The sequence below is a fragment of the Corythoichthys intestinalis genome, unplaced genomic scaffold (assembly GCF_030265065.1).
Source record: "Corythoichthys intestinalis isolate RoL2023-P3 unplaced genomic scaffold, ASM3026506v1 HiC_scaffold_30, whole genome shotgun sequence".
In the NCBI taxonomy this organism is placed as follows: Eukaryota; Metazoa; Chordata; class Actinopteri; order Syngnathiformes; family Syngnathidae; genus Corythoichthys; species Corythoichthys intestinalis.
In genome coordinates, this window is record NW_026651599.1 from 136014 (window position 1) to 143050 (window position 7037).

Below are 7037 nucleotides of genomic sequence, written 5' to 3' on the forward strand. Positions count from 1 at the left end.
ATATCGCATAGATCTCACTGTGAAAAGGCTTAAATGGCTTTTTTGACCTAAGTTTGAGGATTGCGCTCAAATCAAATGTCCTAGAACCAAATTTCCACATGTAACTACTAGATTGTGATAAAATACACTAATGGGTGAAGTTTGGTTGACTTCTGCGCAGCGGTTTGGGAGTTAACATCAAAATTACATTTCTCGGCCATATCGCATAGATCTCACTGTGAAAAGGCTTAAATGACTTTTTTAATTAAGTTTGATGATTGCGCTCAAACAAAATTTCCTAGAACGAAATTTTCAAATGTAACTACTAGAATGTGATACAATACACTATTGGGTGAAGTTTGGTTGACTTCTGCGCAGCGGTTTGGGAGTTAACATCAAAATTACATTTCTCGGCCATATCGCATAGATCTCACTGTGAAAAGGCTTAAATGGCTTTTTTGACCTAAGTTTGAGGATTGCGCTCAAACCAAATGTCCTAGAACAAAATTTTCAAATGTAACTACTAGATTGTGATACAATACACTAATGGGTGAAGTTTGGTTGACTTCTGCGCAGCGGTTTGGGAGTTAACATCAAAATTACATTTCTCGGCCATATCGCATAGATCTCACTGTGAAAAGGCTTAAATGACTTTTTTAATTAAGTTTGATGATTGCGTTCAAACAAAATGTCCTAGAACAAAATTTTCAAATGTAACTACTAGATTGTGATACAATACACTATTGGGTGAAGTTTGGTTGACTTCTGCGCAGCGGTTTGGGAGTTATCATCAAAATTACATTTCTCGGCCATATCGCATAGATCTCACTGTGAAAAGGCTTAAATGGCTTTTTTGACCTAAGTTTGAGGATTGCGCTCAAACCAAATGTCCTAGAACGAAATTTTCAAATGTAACTACTAGAATGTGATACAATACACTATTGGGTGAAGTTTGGTTGACTTCTGCGCAGCGGTTTGGGAGTTAACATCAAAATTACATTTCTCGGCCATATCGCATAGATCTCACTGTGAAAAGGCTTAAATGGCTTTTTTGACCTAAGTTTGAGGATTGCGCTCAAATCAAATGTCCTAGAACCAAATTTCCACATGTAACTACTAGATTGTGATAAAATACACTAATGGGTGAAGTTTGGTTGACTTCTGCGCAGCGGTTTGGGAGTTAACATCAAAATTACATTTCTCGGCCATATCGCATAGATCTCACTGTGAAAAGGCTTAAATGGGTTTTTTGACCTAAGTTTGAGGATTGCGCTCAAATCAAATGTCCTAGAACCAAATTTCCACATGTAACTATTAGATTGTGATAAAATACACTAATGGGTGAAGTTTGGTTGACTTCTGCGCAGCGGTTTGGGAGTTAACATCAAAATTACATTTCTCGGCCATATCGCATAGATCTCACTGTGAAAAGGCTTAAATGACTTTTTTAATTAAGTTTGATGATTGCGCTCAAACAAAATTTCCTAGAACAAAATTTTCAAATGTAACTACTAGATTGTGATACAATACACTATTGGGTGAAGTTTGGTTGACTTCTGCGCAGCGGTTTGGGAGTTAACATCAATATTACATTTCTCGGCCATATCGCATAGATCTCACTGTGAAAAGGCTTAAATGGCTTTTTTGACCTAAGTTTGAGAATTGCGCTCAAATCAAATGTCCTATAACCAAATTTCCACATGTAACTACTAGATTGTGATACAATACACTAATGGGTGAAGTTTGGTTGACTTCTGCGCAGCGGTTTGGGAGTTAACATCAAAATTACATTTCTCGGCCATATCGCATAGATCTCACTGTGAAAAGGCTTAAATGACTTTTTTAATTAAGTTTGATGATTGCGTTCAAACAAAATGTCCTAGAACAAAATTTTTAAATGTAACTACTAGATTGTGATACAATACACTATTGGGTGAAGTTTTGTTGACTTCTGCGCAGCGGTTTGGGAGTTAACATCAAAATTACATTTCTCGGCCATATCGCATAGATCTCACTGTGAAAAGGCTTAAATGGCTTTTTTGACCTAAGTTTGAGGATTGCGCTCAAATCAAATGTCCTAGAACCAAATTTCCACATGTAACTACTAGATTGTGATAAAATACACTAATGGGTGAAGTTTGGTTGACTTCTGCGCAGCGGTTTGGGAGTTAACATCAAAATTACATTTCTCGGCCATATCGCATAGATCTCACTGTGAAAAGGCTTAAATGACTTTTTTAATTAAGTTTGATGATTGCGCTCAAACAAAATTTCCTAGAACAAAATTTTCAAATGTAACTACTAGATTGTGATACAATACACTATTGGGTGAAGTTTGGTTGACTTCTGCGCAGCGGTTTGGGAGTTAACATCAAAATTACATTTCTCGGCCATATCGCATAGATCTCACTGTGAAAAGGCTTAAATGACTTTTTTAATTAAGTTTGAGGATTGCGCTCAAACAAAATGTCCTAGAACAAAATTTTCAAATGTAACTACTAGATTGTGATACAATACACTATTGGGTGAAGTTTGGTTGACTTCTGCGCAGCGGTTTGGGAGTTAACATCAAAATTACATTTCTCGGCCATATCGCATAGATCTCACTGTGAAAAGGCTTAAATGGCTTTTTTGACCTAAGTTTGAGGAATGCGCTCAAACAAAATGTCCTAGAACAAAATTTTCAAATGTAACTACTAGATTGTGATACAATACACTATTGGGTGAAGTTTGGTTGACTTCTGCGCAGCGGTTTGGGAGTTAACATCAAAATTACATTTCTCGGCCATATCGCATAGATCTCACTGTGAAAAGGCTTAAATGACTTTTTTAATTAAGTTTGATGATTGCGTTCAAACAAAATGTCCTAGAACAAAATTTTCAAATGTAACTACTAGATTGTGATACAATACACTATTGGGTGAAGTTTGGTTGACTTCTGCGCAGCGGTTTGGGAGTTAACATCAAAATTACATTTCTCGGCCATATCGCATAGATCTCACTGTGAAAAGGCTTAAATGACTTTTTTAATTAAGTTTGATGATTGCGTTCAAACAAAATGTCCTAGAACAAAATTTTCAAATGTAACTACTAGATTGTGATACAATACACTATTGGGTGAAGTTTGGTTGACTTCTGCGCAGCGGTTTGGGAGTTAACATCAAAATTACATTTCTCGGCCATATCGCATAGATCTCACTGTGAAAAGGCTTAAATGGCTTTTTTGACCTAAGTTTGAGGATTGCGCTCAAACAAAATGTCCTAGAACAAAATTTTCAAATGTAACTACTAGATTGTGATACAATACACTATTGGGTGAAGTTTGGTTGACTTCTGCGCAGCGGTTTGGGAGTTAACATCAAAATTACATTTCTCGGCCATATCGCATAGATCTCACTGTGAAAAGGCTTAAATGACTTTTTTAATTAAGTTTGATGATTGCGTTCAAACAAAATGTCCTAGAACAAAATTTTCAAATGTAACTACTAGATTGTGATACAATACACTATTGGGTGAAGTTTGGTTGACTTCTGCGCAGCGGTTTGGGAGTTAACATCAAAATTACATTTCTCGGCCATATCGCATAGATCTCACTGTGAAAAGGCTTAAATGGCTTTTTTGACCTAAGTTTGAGGATTGCGCTCAAACCAAATGTCCTAGAACGAAATTTTCAAATGTAACTACTAGAATGTGATACAATACACTATTGGGTGAAGTTTGGTTGACTTCTGCGCAGCGGTTTGGGAGTTAACATCAAAATTACATTTCTCGGCCATATCGCATAGATCTCACTGTGAAAAGGCTTAAATGGCTTTTTTGACCTAAGTTTGAGGATTGCGCTCAAATCAAATGTCCTAGAACCAAATTTCCACATGTAACTACTAGATTGTGATAAAATACACTAATGGGTGAAGTTTGGTTGACTTCTGCGCAGCGGTTTGGGAGTTAACATCAAAATTACATTTCTCGGCCATATCGCATAGATCTCACTGTGAAAAGGCTTAAATGACTTTTTTAATTAAGTTTGATGATTGCGCTCAAACAAAATTTCCTAGAACAAAATTTTCAAATGTAACTACTAGATTGTGATACAATACACTATTGGGTGAAGTTTGGTTGACTTCTGCGCAGCGGTTTGGGAGTTAACATCAAAATTACATTTCTCGGCCATATCGCATAGATCTCACTGTGAAAAGGCTTAAATGGCTTTTTTGACCTAAGTTTGAGGATTGCGCTCAAATCAAATGTCCTATAACCAAATTTCCGCATGTAACTACTAGATTGTGATACAATACACTAATGGGTGAAGTTTGGTTGACTTCTGCGCAGCGGTTTGGGAGTTAACATCAAAATTACATTTCTCGGCCATATCGCATAGATCTCACTGTGAAAAGGCTTAAATGACTTTTTTAATTAAGTTTGATGATTGCGTTCAAACAAAATGTCCTAGAACAAAATTTTTAAATGTAACTACTAGATTGTGATACAATACACTATTGGGTGAAGTTTGGTTGACTTCTGCGCAGCGGTTTGGGAGTTAACATCAAAATTACATTTCTCAGCCATATCGCATAGATCTCACTGTGAAAAGGCTTAAATGGCTTTTTTGACCTAAGTTTGAGGATTGCGCTCAAACCAAATGTCCTAGAACGAAATTTTCAAATGTAACTACTAGAATGTGATACAATACACTATTGGGTGAAGTTTGGTTGACTTCTGCGCAGCGGTTTGGGAGTTAACATCAAAATTACATTTCTCGGCCATATCGCATAGATCTCACTGTGAAAAGGCTTAAATGGCTTTTTTGACCTAAGTTTGAGGATTGCGCTCAAATCAAATGTCCTAGAACCAAATTTCCACATGTAACTACTAGATTGTGATAAAATACACTAATGGGTGAAGTTTGGTTAACTTCTGCGCAGCGGTTTGGGAGTTAACATCAAAATTACATTTCTCGGCCATATCGCATAGATCTCACTGTGAAAAGGCTTAAATGACTTTTTTTATTAAGTTTGATGATTGCGCTCAAACAAAATTTCCTAGAACAAAATTTTCAAATGTAACTACTAGATTGTGATACAATACACTATTGGGTGAAGTTTGGTTGACTTCTGCGCAGCGGTTTGGGAGTTAACATCAAAATTACATTTCTCGGCCATATCGCATAGATTTCACTGTGAAAAGGCTTAAATGGCTTTTTTGACCTAAGTTTGAGGATTGCGCTCAAACCAAATGTCCTAGAACGAAATTTTCAAATGTAACTACTAGAATGTGATACAATACACTATTGGGTGAAGTTTGGTTGACTTCTGCGCAGCGGTTTGGGAGTTAACATCAAAATTACATTTCTCGGCCATATCGCATAGATCTCACTGTGAAAAGGCTTAAATGGCTTTTTTGACCTAAGTTTGAGGATTGCGCTCAAATCAAATGTCCTAGAACCAAATTTCCATTTGTAACTACTAGATTGTGATAAAATACACTAATGGGTGAAGTTTGGTTGACTTCTGCGCAGCGGTTTGGGAGTTAACATCAAAATTACATTTCTCGGCCATATCGCATAGATCTCACTGTGAAAAGGCTTAAATGACTTTTTTAATTAAGTTTGATGATTGCGCTCAAACAAAATTTCCTAGAACAAAATTTTCAAATGTAACTACTAGATTGTGATACAATACACTATTGGGTGAAGTTTGGTTGACTTCTGCGCAGCGGTTTGGGAGTGAACATCAAAATTACATTTCTCGGCCATATCGCATAGATCTCACTGTGAAAAGGCTTAAATGGCTTTTTTGACCTAAGTTTGAGGATTGCGCTCAAATCAAATGTCCTAGAACCAAATTTCCACATGTAACTACTAGATTGTGATAAAATACACTAATGGGTGAAGTTTGGTTGACTTCTGCGCAGCGGTTTGGGAGTTAACATCAAAATTACATTTCTCGGCCATATCGCATAGATCTCACTGTGAAAAGGCTTAAATGACTTTTTTAATTAAGTTTGATGATTGCGCTCAAACAAAATTTCCTAGAACAAAATTTTCAAATGTAACTACTAGATTGTGATACAATACACTATTGGGTGAAGTTTGGTTGACTTCTGCGCAGCGGTTTGGGAGTTAACATCAAAATTACATTTCTCGGCCATATCGCATAGATCTCACTGTGAAAAGGCTTAAATGGCTTTTTTGACCTAAGTTTGAGGATTGCGCTCAAATCAAATGTCCTAGAACCAAATTTCCACATGTAACTACTAGATTGTGATAAAATACACTAATGGGTGAAGTTTGGTTGACTTCTGCGCAGCGGTTTGGGAGTTAACATCAAAATTACATTTCTCGGCCATATCGCATAGATCTCACTGTGAAAAGGCTTAAATGACTTTTTTAATTAAGTTTGATGATTGCGCTGAAACAAAATTTCCTAGAACAAAATTTTCAAATGTAACTACTAGATTGTGATACAATACACTATTGGGTGAAGTTTGGTTGACTTCTGCGCAGCGGTTTGGGAGTGAACATCAAAATTACATTTCTCGGCCATATCGCATAGATCTCACTGTGAAAAGGCTTAAATGGCTTTTTTGACCTAAGTTTGAGGATTGCGCTCAAATCAAATGTCCTAGAACCAAATTTCCACATGTAACTACTAGATTGTGATAAAATACACTAATGGGTGAAGTTTGGTTGACTTCTGCGCAGCGGTTTGGGAGTTAACATCAAAATTACATTTCTCGGCCATATCGCATAGATCTCACTGTGAAAAGGCTTAAATGACTTTTTTAATTAAGTTTGATGATTGCGCTCAAACAAAATTTCCTAGAACAAAATTTTCAAATGTAACTACTAGATTGTGATACAATACACTATTGGGTGAAGTTTGGTTGACTTCTGCGCAGCGGTTTGGGAGTTAACATCAATATTACATTTCTCGGCCATATCGCATAGATCTCACTGTGAAAAGGCTTAAATGGCTTTTTTGACCTAAGTTTGAGAATTGCGCTCAAATCAAATGTCCTATAACCAAATTTCCACATGTAACTACTAGATTGTGATACAA